This window comes from Peromyscus leucopus, chromosome 3, assembly GCF_004664715.2.
Source record: "Peromyscus leucopus breed LL Stock chromosome 3, UCI_PerLeu_2.1, whole genome shotgun sequence".
NCBI classification, from domain to species: Eukaryota; Metazoa; Chordata; class Mammalia; order Rodentia; family Cricetidae; genus Peromyscus; species Peromyscus leucopus.
Window position 1 is genome coordinate 137,396,513 of NC_051065.1, and position 13,656 is coordinate 137,410,168.

A 13,656-nucleotide genomic window follows, 5' to 3' on the forward strand; every position below is an offset into this window, starting at 1 on the left:
AAATTCTTATAGCATTACAACTATATAAAAATGAAATTTGATGCTTTTTCTCAATCTTGACAACTCCCAAAAAGTATATTTCATGCTTACCAATAAGAAAGCCATTATTCTCAATTATCTTAACAGTGAAAAACAGCTGCCTGCCAACTGACTGTGCTGAAGAATAGATTGGATCTTTTTGTTATTTGATTACTTTCATAGACATGTTACTTTAAACCATTATGCAAAGAGATGCTCAGAGATATGTATTTTAAACATGAAAGCAAGTACTGCAGAAGTGTCAGGCTATTCCCCTACATGAATTGTTATTTAAATTTTTGTTTCATAACATTTATGAATATTAAAGAATTTTAAATTGTTGTGATTTATTTCCACATTTTAAGTATTCACTTTTACACCATTATTTTAGTTCTTTCTTTTAAATAGGCACTCTAAATTGTATAAGCTCTAGGCCCATCTTTCATTCCCAGTGTTTGATCTGAAAGGCATTGAGATAGCTATATGGGTGTGTGTGTATATATAGTCCTGCAAGGTATGGGCTTTATGTCTGCCCATTGGGTTAAGGACAAGTGTTTGCAGTATTTCCGGGACCCTCTCTTTGAGTCCAGCCAGCTGGCAGAATACTTTCAACTATGTCCTTAGCAGCCTGAGGCAAGAGATTTTCCTCAATAAACAATGTTTCAAAGTGCTATCCACCATTTTCTCCTAGAATATTGCTTCCTGTGCAGACTGAATAGGAATAAGCAAATGTCTTCCTTGCAAAGCAGAGAAATAGCATTACAAATTCATGAGTCTGGGTGGTCCTCAAGGTAGTTCTTTGGAGACGTTCGTGGACTTTTGTGAGAAACCCAAATATGAACGGGAGAAGCCTGACTGGATGGCACAGGTGTGTGATTCCCGTTCCTCAGGAGGCAGAGGTAGAATGATAACAAGTTCGAGGTTTTCTGGGTTACCTGTGGAGTTCAAGGGCAGCCTGGGTGACTCAGTGAGATTGTCTCAAAGTAAAAGTAGGAACACGGCTCGGGGTATAGTTTAGTGGTGGAACATTTGCTTGGCAAGTGCAGAGCCCTGGGTCAAACCCAGTTCCAAAAGGAAAGGAAAGAAACAAAGAGTGGATGCCAGGAAGTCTGAGAATGAGAGGGAGCTAACCCTTGGGCCCAGTGATGGGCCTAGCACTTTTCACTCCGTCAGCTTTGTGGTTTCTAGGATGACCTAGTCCTATCATCAAAACCAAAACCAAAACCAAAAAACCTGCGCAGAAAAGTGACCTCAGAAAAACCCTAATAATTACTAAGCACACACATTAGGCAGCCAAGCAACAGGGAGGGCTGGAAACGTTATAAAGTACAGTAAGAAATTCTCAGAACTATTAATTAAAAAAAAAAAAGGAATTAAGCAACTAGTTGAGAAGACAGGAAATATACCAAAGAATATAATTCTCAGGTAAGCCTTGTGAAATTGCCTATTTATTATAGGTCTGTAATGGTTACTTCATGTGATTGAGAGTGTCATGAATGAATTGCCAATAGTGTTGTATGGCTCAACACAAACAGCTACGGAGCTATTATTTTTCCTTCTGGCTGGCCAGTTCTTCACCCAGCATGGTATTATGAATATGTTACATACTGGGATGGTACATGCAAGAAGTATCTCTCAGTCACCGTGATAACCAGTGGAGTCACCTGTGTTTTGCATTTCCACACATGGCAGGTAGAATCAGAGTGTGATGTTAACCAAATGCCCCCTCTCACTCACCAATCTCTCAAATTGTTACAGAAATCAGTTCAGGCTTGGATCACTAAAAAGCATGCCCAGACCAGGAAGACCTTGAATTAGACTTCCAAAGGGCAGAGCGGGCTGTGTCGGGGCAGAGGGTGTGCGTGCTCGGGATTTGCCCTCCACCAGCAGCAGTGGACGGGCTAAAATAAAAATGTTGGGTTTGGGCAAAAAGGAGAGAAAATAAAGTAGAGCAAGACACACGTTTGAGGAAGAGGGGTGGGAAGGGAAGGTGGCCGATGAGGTGAAAAGCAAGAGAAGAGGACATTTAGAAAAGCAGATTGACAGTCAGCCCTCAAGAAGTGCTTAAGTGGGCGTGGATCCCATGCTGAGGGAAATGACCATTTCTGGAAGCCCCAGGGCAGCGTGCTTCTGAAGGGTGCACAGAGAGAGGTTGGGTCGGCTCTTGCGAGCCGCCGGAGCAATTGCAGAATTCTACAGCTTCCCAAAGGGGTAGACGGACCAACCTCACTCTGCGGAGAGAATCAAAACTGCCACAGGGAGAGTAATCTGCTTGTGAACATATGACATTTGTGTTTTCGTCTGTGTGTCTTAAAAACGAGAGATTCTGAGAACAGCCTGCCGAACTCCAGGGAGCAGGGTCGCATCGCTGTTGAGAAGCAGCAGCCTTAGTCTCTAGGCCAGCACACCCTCCCTCATAGACCAGAGGTCCCTGGCTGCTCCTCACACAGCAGTTTCCCGTGTTCAGGTCACACCCTCCCAGGGCTGTGACAGAGAAACCCGTGTTCCCCTACTGTAGAAGTTTAACACTGCTGTAATATTCTGGACCACTGAAGACACAATGGGTGAGGATAACAAGGATGTTATCTACAAGGATATTAATATTGAAAAATAAATAACACTACAAGTGGTCACAAGTACTCCTGAAACATACAGCAACTTAAGAGGGAGAGGAATGGATGCTGTTTTCCTTTTTGGAGAAACTGCGTTTGTCAGTCCTGTAAAACAATTATGTATGGGGAACATTTGTCTATCATCTTTTCTCAAGATCTTTTAAAAATGCCATATGCTTCAAAAAAGAACCCCAAAGTCCTCAAGTCTTCCCTAGCAGCCAGAAAAATCACACACACACACACACACACACACACACACACACACACACACACACACACACACACACACACACACACACACTATGCTGTACAATTCAGCCGTTAATCACATTTACCTGGTTCCCTATTGTTTTATCTTCCTGCACTGAAGACAGACCTTAAGCTCCCTGAAGGCAAGAATTCAGCCTTCAAGTTGTGCCCAGAGCCCAGAACGCAGGTACCCAGCAAAGGCTGCTGAGTGGAACCACCGTGGAGGGGGGTTTTCAGTGTCAGTCTGCGGCGCGGCCTTTGAGCTGTTTGGCACAGCTCTGCCTGGAGGTCCACGGGGGCCACTGTCTCGTCCCCTCACCCCTAAACCTCCCTACATCGCTGCCATTCCTCGCTGCGGCCAGAAGGAGGCGCCACGGCCTCGGGTTAAGCTTTTCCCACCCCCTTGCTACCCCACTTCCCCCAGCTCATGACGTGAGAAGCAGCCTCAGCCAAGAGTCTTAGCAGTAGGAGTGAGGGGGTGATGGAGGGGGTTTGGGGGTGGGGAGGGGTGGGGGGTGGAGAGCAAGAGGACGCGCGTGCACACACACCCTGCCTCTTAGATTTCTCCTCCTGAGCCCGAGTGTGAGAGGTAGGGTGTGTGTGTGTGTGTGTGTGTGTGTGTGTGTGTGTGTGTGTGTGTGTGCGCGCTCGAGCGCGCGCCTGTGTGGCACGTTCCTGGGTGTGAGACCCAAATCAAGACCAAGACCTTTGATGTCCCCGCCCTCCTAGCGTCGCCGGTGATTAATACCCATTTTTCTTACTCTCCCCCTCCTCCCCTGCTTTTCCTCTCCTGCTGCCGAACGCTTGACTTGCCCCCGCCCGCTTCCCCTCCCCCGGCTCCCATCATCACCAACTGGAATCTGGGCTCTCCTGCCTCTCCACCCCCCCTTTTTTTTTTGAGAAAGGAAGGTCCTCCCCCACCCCCTTTCCAGCACCACTTCCTTGGGCTCCTTCACCTCTAGGAAATCTCAGGGCTTGGCTCTATGGAGAAGCGCTCCTCGGGTCAGGCTGCCTCTCCGAACCCGGCATCCAGCGGTGCTGGCGTCCAAATGCATTTCCTTCTGCTCTGCAAAGAGTCGTAGTGAACTTCCCAACCCTGGAGACTGATCCATCTATCCTGCCTTGCAGGAAAGGGAACCCCTCAGACCCTCGACACCCGCCACCCCTCTCCGGACACTGCCATCGCGGAGGCGCTCAGAGCCGGTACGTAAATGCTCGCTTTGGAGTCTCAATTTTGGGGGTTTGGGGAAATCAGGCAGATAAAGGATCGAAACCTTGGCACCATTAACCAACCTGGTGTTGGGTACAGCTTTCCGATCCAGTAGCACCGGGCACTTGGTATTTTGGATAGGGCTTTTTTTTTTTTTTTTAAACAAAAGGATATTTTTGGGGAGGGGGTAGGGCTGCCTTTGATCTTTCTGGGGGGGGGGTTAATCCCTTCTAGCGGGGAGGCTAGGCAGCAGTGCTCGCGGCAGGAGCCACGCGCTGCGACCCTCCAGTCCAATCCACTGGCTGCAGGTGCAGCCCGGTGCGCTGCACATCAGCGCGGCGGCGGCGGCGTGAGTGTGCGCGGGGGTGAGTGTGAGTGCGCGCGGGGGCGCGTACGCGTCGGGGGCGTGTGTGTGCGCGCGTGTCAGTGTGCCCCTTCCAAGAAATGCCCAGTGTGCGGCCGGTGCACAATCAGAGCCCATTGAGCACGAGCCCGGGGTGGGAGGAGGCTCTGCTGCCGGAGGAGAGGAGGAGAGCGAGTCAGACATGTCAGCGGCACTGCAGATGGGGCTGGGGGCCGCACTCGCTGGCGAGTTAAGTGGGGATGCTGTGTGTGTGCGCGCGCGCGCGTGTGAGTGTGAACTGCCGTGCGGATCCTCCTCTCCCTGCCTTCCTCCTTGCTTCCCATTTCCCCCTTTCCCTCTCTTCCATTCAGGTTGGCTTTTCCCACCTCTCATCCATGCCTGTCCCAGGAATGGTATAGGCAGACCTTTTCTGAATTATTTATAGATTGGTGCCAGCTGTTTTCAATTCCTCTCGCGTGCACTCTGTGGGAAATGCAGGGTTTCCTCCCCCCTTTTCTTATAACGACTTGATATATACATATATATTTTTCCGGCATGCATTTTGCTCACCCTCCGGGGGACACTCGAATCAAACCCTGACCTCCTCTTTTTTCCCCTTAGGAAGGGGACGCTTTGGGAATGACCATGCTCCACGGAGGGACGGAGCCGACCCCCAGCCTCTCCACACAGAGACTCCTCTGCTAAAGCTCCAAAAATAAAACAAAAAAACCAGAAAACCGTAATTGCCAGAAGACTCCTTAAATGTATATATTCGGGCCACTAACCTCACATGCACATGGAATAATGACTCTGGATTCTGCATTGTGAGCTGCTTTCCACACCCTGAGATTCCCTTTTGCATTAATTTTTTCTTTGAATTTGCATCTCTTCAAGACACAAGATTCAAACAAAATTTATGCTACATTGGATTTTAAATCTCTTCCGTTCCTTTATTCTCCGTCTTTCTTATGTGGATATGCAAGCGAGAAGAGGACCCTGGATATTCCCAACATGCTCTCTCCCTTAATCTGTCCGCCTAGAGGTTTGGCTTCTACAAACCAAGGTAGGGCACATTCTATTTTATTCTTTTTTTTTTTTTTTTTCTCACCTGGGGTAGGGATTCCTCATTTTTATCTGTCTTTTCCAGTCTCCCAGACGGTGTTTTTTTCTGGAAGAAAAAGATAGCATGATATCAAAATCATGCTGTTTGGGGGGAAAGGTAAAGGTTTCTGTGACAAAGAAGGGAGTCTCTGGGTTGTGTCTTTGCCCTGTCATCAAACAGGTTTGTTGTTTTTGTTTTTGTTTTTTTTTCCGGGAAGGTGGTGGGGGTGGGTGTATGCAGGCACACAAGGTGTTGGAGGGCGTAAGGGGTGTATGCTATATGCAGACACAGCCAGCCAGGACCTGTGTGCCTCCCTCACTTAAACAGCATCCTATTCACCCAGAGCTAGTGTTTTAGATCTTGGTGGGCATCTAGAGATTTTTCTCCAAGCTGAGTTTTTTTTTTTTTTTCTTGCCATCTCCATTTCTCTCTCCGTGTCTCCTGTCTTTTCCTTTCCATGCGCTGTAAAAATAAATGAATAAATAAATAAACAAATAATAAGTAAATAAAAATAATGGTTGGGATTACTGTGGCTAGTGCCCTGGAACCTACTTGGTGTCTAAAGAGAGGGTTGACACTGGGCCCACGGATCCCAGGAGGCCTATTGCAGAGGGGCAGGTGTAGAGGGACTGGCTGGGCTTAGAACACCTGGATTCTGCAGGTTGAAGACTTCAACCTTAAGCTTGAGAAGAAGGGATTCTGTCAATATTCTGCTTTTCATTGTGTCTTTTCCCCGTGAGCTATTATTTTTGAGCTGTAAATTTCTCCTTCTGTCCACACATCTATTTATACCCACACATCCTCCAAGCAAACTGTTACTTCCACACTCTGGCAAAATGGCTATCTTGCAGAGTTCTAAAGCGCCGTGCATGTGGAAGGGGTGCAGAATCCGACACGTGAGTCTTTGTGTTAAACAAAGAGATGTGCTGCTTGCATGTGTTCATCCTGTACCCTAAAAAAAGAATTGATATTTTAATTTTTATCCTCTCATCCATTTTAGCAATATTTGAGATTGTTATATATGTGAAATATATATAGCATATATAATGCCTAGAAATATAACAATATGTGAACTATGCCCAATCTGTTGGGCAGCATTTGAAAAGAGAAATAGGAAGAGAAATGGAAACGACTTAGCTAACAGCCCTTCTGCTGGACACTCAGGCAGCCAAGACAACTCTTGAGAAAATCAGATCATCCCTGGCTTGAGGGCCAAGATGGGGGTCTGGCTGCTCAGTGCCTTTCTACACTGACCACATACCCTCCAAACTCTAAAGATATTCTCAGGCAGGAATGAGGTTGGGAAAAGGTCTTCAAAAACATGGAGCTGAACCATGAGCATTCAATAGTCCTTCTCCAAATATCACCCCCCTCAAAGTCACTTAAAAAATAATCATCCTTTAAAACAATCTAAAAATACTAAAGAGTTGTAGGGGAGGTAATGGAAGGTCCTTCCCAGTCACTCCAAATGACAGTAGGCGATAGTTCTTTATTGTCCAGAAAGGATGGATGAGGATGCCATCCAAATTTACTGTTCCTCTCCCCTAGGCCTCATTCTTTGAGCTTTCACTGCTGAAATGCCAGTCTGTAACCATGGTATAATGAGAGTGAGAGGGTGGGATCCCAATTTGAATCCTGTTCTCACCGTGTCTACAAATAGCTGAGGTTATCTGGTGTGTGCTCACCTTAGAGACACCTGAGCTGGTTCCCTGTCTCCATATCACCCTTCAGTTGGGAGGATGAACTCTTAATTTTACTTCAAGATAGAACAGAAGGATGGATGAGGATGTCAGCTCAATGTGCGGAGAGTTCATACGTGCTGACGGGACAAAGAGAGGTGGGCATCTGTAGGGCCCTTGGCTTCTTTTGCATCCTGGTTGCCTATGACAGTGCTCTGCAACTGAGTGGGACTTGGGAATGTTCCTTGGTGATAAGATCAATAGGGGGCTTTGGGCAGGGTCTTCATCAATTCATTAATCATGCATGCTAATAAGATTAAGTCAAGTTCAAGCTGTCATTAGTTGGCCCAGAGACCAGGCAAAGGAGAAGAGGTTAAAAGAGCAGAGTATTGAGGAAGAGAAGGCAAAGGGGTCTAGAAAGTTAGAAAGAAATGAGAAGTGATCCAGTGGAAAAGACTTATTAGGGGTCAAGGAAGCCCTGCCACAGGTGGCCTGAGGCTATATGGAACTCAAAGCCATTTTGGGGACTCTGGTGAGGAAGCTGTGTGTCCCATCTTTGTGAGCAGTGCCCATGATGCTGTGACTCAGTGGCATTCTGGGTCTTCCTGGGGCCATTGTTCTGGCCCTCTCTTCCCTGCCCATCATGAAGAGCTGAATGGGTTTTCCTTTGTTCTGGCCTTTTGCCATCACCCCTGTGGTGGGGGTGACGTGGGAAGTTAGTGGGACCACTGGTGGGAGGAAGGACGAAGTGCATTGCAATCAAAGAGCCTAAGATTGGTAACTAAGGAGACATTAATAGGAAATAATGAGTTCTAGGGATGCATGGTTAAGGATGCGGCTCTAGCGCGAGGAGAACCACGTGTGGTTCTGTGTTTCAGGTATGATGGTGTATGATGCGCCAGGGAAAGGGATGGTGTGGCAGATGCCGGTGTGCAGGGAAAGAAGCAGGGCATGCCACTGAATTGTCTAATTTATCTCTCCTCTTGGTTCCAGCTCTAGGAAGCCTGCCCATCTGCAGATTCTTGCTTTGCTACTGATTGTGTGTGATCTTTGTCAGGGGTGGATGTAGGCAGGGAGAATAAGAAAGGAGAGAAAATGACAGGGGAGGGGAGGAGGAAGAGAGAATTCCTTTAGTCACTACTTTGCATACCAGGTACTGTTTTTGAAAAAGACAGGTTCAGAAGAGCGACTTCTTCTGGAGGGAGGGTGAACAGCAAGGGACCTTATCATTGCTTCTGTTTCATGTTCGGGAAGATGGCTTTAGAGCTTTGGCCATTTTCTCAAACCTTCAACCCCATCCAGTCCTGTATGGGGAGGGGCAATGGTCACCTTTGAGAGAAACACATGGACAGAGGTTAGCTGATGCAGGGATAGAGAAGTGCATGGCTGCTGTTTGATGGGGAGGAGCAGGACAGAGTGGATGCTGGGACACATCATCACCTTTGAAGCGGTTTGCCATCTCCTGCATGGCTATGATGAATCCAGGGGCGGGGTTTCTTTCCTCTAATTTCTTCTTCAAGAATCAAATGAAGGTAACATCTTCACCAGTATTGACAAGCTACTGCAAAAATTTTGTTACTGCTTGTGGACTTGAAACACAGAAGGAAGCAGGGGGAAAGGAAGTTGGATGTCAAGAAACAACAGCCTCAAACGAACATCTAGAACCAGAGAAGAGAAGGAATCCAGGGCTGAGCTGACTGTGGTGTAGGCTGGAAGCAGGTGTTCCAAATGATGGGCCTCTTTCTCTAACAGTGAAGATAGGAAATGACCTCCAACTCATCTCTGGTGTCTTGATGGGAGTCAAGAGTAGAGGCTACAGAAGTTAAGATCTCCTTTCTCCTTGCCATTTTGCATTCTCCTTAAGAATTACTTCCTTTCAGTGAACTCCACTTTCAATCTCCGTGACCGTGCCCATAACTGAGTACTACAGTACTGTTCCTCTGTAAACAAATATAGATCACAAGAGTTGCTGGTGTAATGAATTGTTTACATTTATTAAAGTGCCTCTCCTCATCAGAACCATAGAAGAAAGCTCCAGGGAGAGAAGATTAGTGGTTGGATTGGCATTATCTTCCAGGAGGCTGATGATGGGAAGAACAGAGTGCAGTCAGTAGAGGGAGCACCCAGAACTCAGAGGAGGTGGGTTTCTGAGGTCTAGATGCAAGTCGATGCAATGCTAGCTGTCTGCCTGTGACTGTTACCCCCATCCACCGGGTGGATGGACAGAGAGGTGTGTCTTCAGGGGCCTTTCTTCTTTGCTCTGTGTTCTAGTATCTCATTTCCATATTGTCACTTCCTGGACCTGTCAGCTGAGGTTGTCAGGGAAGAAACCTAATGTTTATGTTGTCTCCTTGCAGCAATTTCCATAGCTGCCCCAAGCACCGTGATTGTTTGCTCTTTCCGTGTCTTACTAGCCTGCATTTGAGGTTCAGAAGGCACCTTTTCCCTTCTCTTATTTCTGTGCCCTCGTTCCTTTTCTGAGAAGTTCACCAGCTCCTCAGGGGCAGGGGGGAGATGTATATTCATCTTGGAATCATTGGTACTCATTGCAGAGACAAGCATGTGACAAAGACCTGGAAATCACTAGGAGAGGGAGCAGGAGAGGACGCACACTATCAGTCAACGACACTATTTGTTATTTTTTGTTTGGTGGTATTAAATGGGGTGAGGGTATGCTATGAGATGTAATCAAGAACTTGAGGCTTAGTAGTCACCTACTCTGTCCCTCTTATTTCATAGATGAAGAAGCTGGGATCTGGGGGTGTGATTGTCCCAAGGTTATGGAGTTCCTTATTGCTGAGGCTTCCTGCAATACACCATGGATTGCCGTGAGAGGTGGTGACTGTCTATGGATTTCAGATGTCCACATCATTACCTCTCAAACTCTATTGCATACACAAGTCACGGGGGTGGGGGGGGATGCTATTAAAATTCACATTCTGATTTGATAGGTCTGTGGGAGAGACCTGATATTCTGAGTCTATAGAGTTCTTGTATGACAGGCTCAGGTCCACACCATTTGTACATCTCAACGCCATCATGGTTAATATTGAATTTCTCTATATCCATTTTGTGGCCGTACAGCATCTTTTTTTTATTTAGTAAGAAAACAACTATATGTTTAAGTTTACATGTTTCTTATATCTTTTTGTTTATAATTCTTCTACCCATTTACACCTTTTTGTCTCGTCTTTCATCATGTATGCTTTCTGATAATGCTTTCTTCTCATTTTATTCTGCTTCTTAATTTTTTTATTAACATCCATTTGTCTCTTCTCACTCACACTACTCTTGACTTTTAATTTAATTTATCTTTATGATTTTTGTTCTTATTCAGTTATTCAATAAACACTTGGTAAAAACCAATACTAATCAAGCTATGAAAAAGAATTGTCTCTGCATACTCCTGTAGCAGATAACCTATATCCTGGAGGTCTTAGAAGGACACAGCATGTGGAAACCATCAATTGCCTAAGACCTTTAAAGGCGAGAGTGGGATGGGATGAGGTGCAGAGGGATTCATAGAGGGGTTGATAGTTGAATTCTTTCTTGAAGGATAAACAGGAGTTTTAGAGGTGAGGAGGGAAAGGTCTTTTGAGGAGGATGCGTGGGGTAGGACCACTGGTGTAGATATTCATCCTCCTTGTCTTGCATCCTTGAAGACCAACACAGGAGTGTGCTGCTTCTCCAGCTACGAATCTCTGATCACAAGTGACCAAGGTAGAGTGAGGCTCAGGCTTTCTAATTCCTGCTTTGGTGAGTCTATAGTTAATGCATCCTCACCCGATTTGTTAGACTTGCCTCTAGAATGAGCAAATGATGTAGTTTTCATTTTAGACCACTGGATTGCAACTAACTTTATTGATGGCCATTACAAAGAAAGGGACAGCTGTTAGCTGATTTGTGTCCAAGGAGAGAGTTGGATCCCAGCCCAGGCCAGACTACTTGGAATGAAGGACCGGCCCGGCCCCATGCGTTTCTCGAGTAGTGAGGTAGAGTGCCGTACCATTCATCTACTAGCTGCTTTCTGTACCGGCACAGAAGGGCAGTGAGAACAGAGGAGCCCATTATTCCCAGGCACCTCGCAACACATTTTAGTTGCCTTATTGGAGTGGCCTGAGACTGAAGAAATTTTTGGTTTGTTCGATGCCTGGGGGTAGGAACTATGAGAGACATCCTGGTCACCCCTTGGTTAAGCTGCAGCATGGGTGTTTAAAGGAAGATGAATTTTAATGGATTGTTCCCTAAATTATTTTCCATCTATTTGTGTTCCCCATTCTTCCATCTTTGAAAACTCTCACCATATCTTATACTTGGTGAAGTATATTCATTTTATTAGGAAAAGCTTGTTATTAAGCTCGGTCTGGGGATTTTTATTTTTGTATTTGCAGTATTGGGGATTGATCTTGTGTATGCTAGGTAAGCACTTTAGCACTGACGTAATCCCCTGTCTCCCCCACCCATTAAATGAACTCATGACCTTTCCCCTTTAACCTCCTGAATGGCTCAGATTAACAGGTAGTTGCCACCAAGACTAGCTGTCAGCTTGGAGACCTTTAGAGGGTCCACTGTATGTAAAGAGTACTGCAGGAATGAAGATGTAGGGGTGGATACATGGCCTGACTGAAGTGCATGCATTCTGAGGTGACTGGAGGGACAGAGCAATGAAGCCGCCTTTTCCTGGGCAGGGGGGAGTGGAGCAGAGCGGAGTCTAGGCTGAGCCTGCGGAGTGGCAGACCTGGGAGGAGAGAGAAGTGATGGCCATGTCCTTGGCGATTCCCTCTCCCTTAAACACCCATCCCCAAGGACAGAGTGATGAGGACAGTGTGTGTGTGTGTGTGTGTGTGTGTGTGTGTGTGTGTGTGTGTGAGATTCCTTTCTGCTGGCCCTGTCCCCCCGTCCATGTTCTCCCTGGGTCTCTGTTCACTGGTTCACCAGGGCTGCAAATTCATAATCCATTTTTTTTTTTCCAGAAGGAAACATCAAGTTTCAAGCTCTCATCTGTCTTGATGTAGACTTGCTCATGACTTTAACTGGTTGTATTATCTCTGGAAATTAAGTCTTGTTTCCTTTGAGTTGTGTGGGACTTAGTGAAATAATGTTGTTTAAAAGCATTATATTGTTAACAAAATAGTGAGAACCATTCCTATGGTTTACACGGCATGTTCAATCCTTCTCCCACAGCTCATTCTCCTCTGTGAAAGCAACCAGACTTTCTAAAGTAAGGTTCCCACTTTCTGATGCTATGGTTTGCTCTCACATATAGAATCTGGTTTAGAGATCAGAACACATTCACCTCCCCCCAACCCCTACTCCACATACTTACGTGCGTTTGCTGCTCATTCAGTGCTTACCTACTCCAAACAGTGGCCCAAATCACCAAATGCATCAAATGTGAAATACATTGAATGATGAAATTCATGTACAGTGATGCATATGATTTGTGTTTGTTTGTGTGCACACATGCTTTTTTTTTGGGGGGGGATATCACACCCTGATAGTCACCTCAAGTTTGTTTTAGCTTCCGCCCGCACGACCAGTTACCACTTTAAAACATAAAAGTGATCCCAAGGTTAGCAACAGGAGGAAAAGCCATGGGTCTGTCCACTGAACCTTATTTGTGTGCTTCACGGTCTGGGCAGTTCTTCTCCACCAGTCACCTTGGAATGGGTGTCCCTTGAGTTAGCCAGTGGTGGGCACTCACTACAGCACACATCGTCAGAACTCGGGGCTCCCTTTGTAAGTTAGGAATATTTGTAAGGTTCAGTTTCCATCACACAGGAGATGACGGAAGCGGTGGTCTCGGGGGTCAGAAGCTCACGTTAGCATCTGTGGGGCTCTTAACTTCATGACTGCATGCAAAGCTTTGACTTTGGGCTTTAGTCTTCTTACTCAGTCACAGAGGTGATAGTGGAATGCAGCTCTCCTTAACCCCGGTTCAGCAGCAGAGCTTAAATAAAAACAAGTTTTAAAAGCTATACGACTAAAAAGGAATCAAATCAAAACTCTTAGGAAGGGGCTGGGGAGATGGCTTAGCCACTAAAGTGTGAGAACCTGAGCTCCAGCGCCAGAACTCAAGTAATTGAAAACAAAGCTGGATGTGGCAACATGTGCTTGTCACCCCAGCACTGGGGGGACACAGACAAGGGAGTCCTGAGGCTCATCGGCCAGCTAGCCTAGCCTGTCTGGTCAAAGCCATTGAAAGATCCTGCCTTGAAAAACAGGATGAACCATGTATGAGGAATGATATCTGGAACTGTCTTCTCACCTCCATATGCACCCAAGAGCACACGTGCATGCACACACATACATAAATACATACATACATACATACATAAATACACACACACACACACACACACACACACACACACACACACACACACACATCTCAGGAAGAATTCAAGCAGTGGCCATTTTTAAAAGTCTCATAGAGGAGTCTA

At 46.2% G+C, this 13,656-nt stretch overlaps 1 protein-coding gene across 4 annotated transcripts in view; it reads left to right on the forward strand.

Annotated features, from left to right (window-relative positions):
- Positions 1-3,426: 3,426 nt before the first annotated feature.
- The window catches only part of Grin2b (glutamate ionotropic receptor NMDA type subunit 2B), a 453,056-nt gene continuing 442,826 nt past the window's right edge, over positions 3,427-13,656 (forward strand). Inside the window, exons 1-3 of one of the 4 annotated variants that reach the window (XM_028872157.2) lie at positions 3,427-3,468; positions 4,008-4,082; positions 5,054-5,495. The gene's annotated coding sequence lies outside the window, so the exon portion shown is untranslated. Of the gene's footprint in view, positions 3,469-3,513; positions 3,617-3,695; positions 4,083-4,385; positions 4,455-5,053; positions 5,496-13,656 lie in introns of those variants that run through there. The other 3 variants (XM_028872158.2, XM_028872156.2, XM_028872159.2) reach the window with 3 other exon arrangements.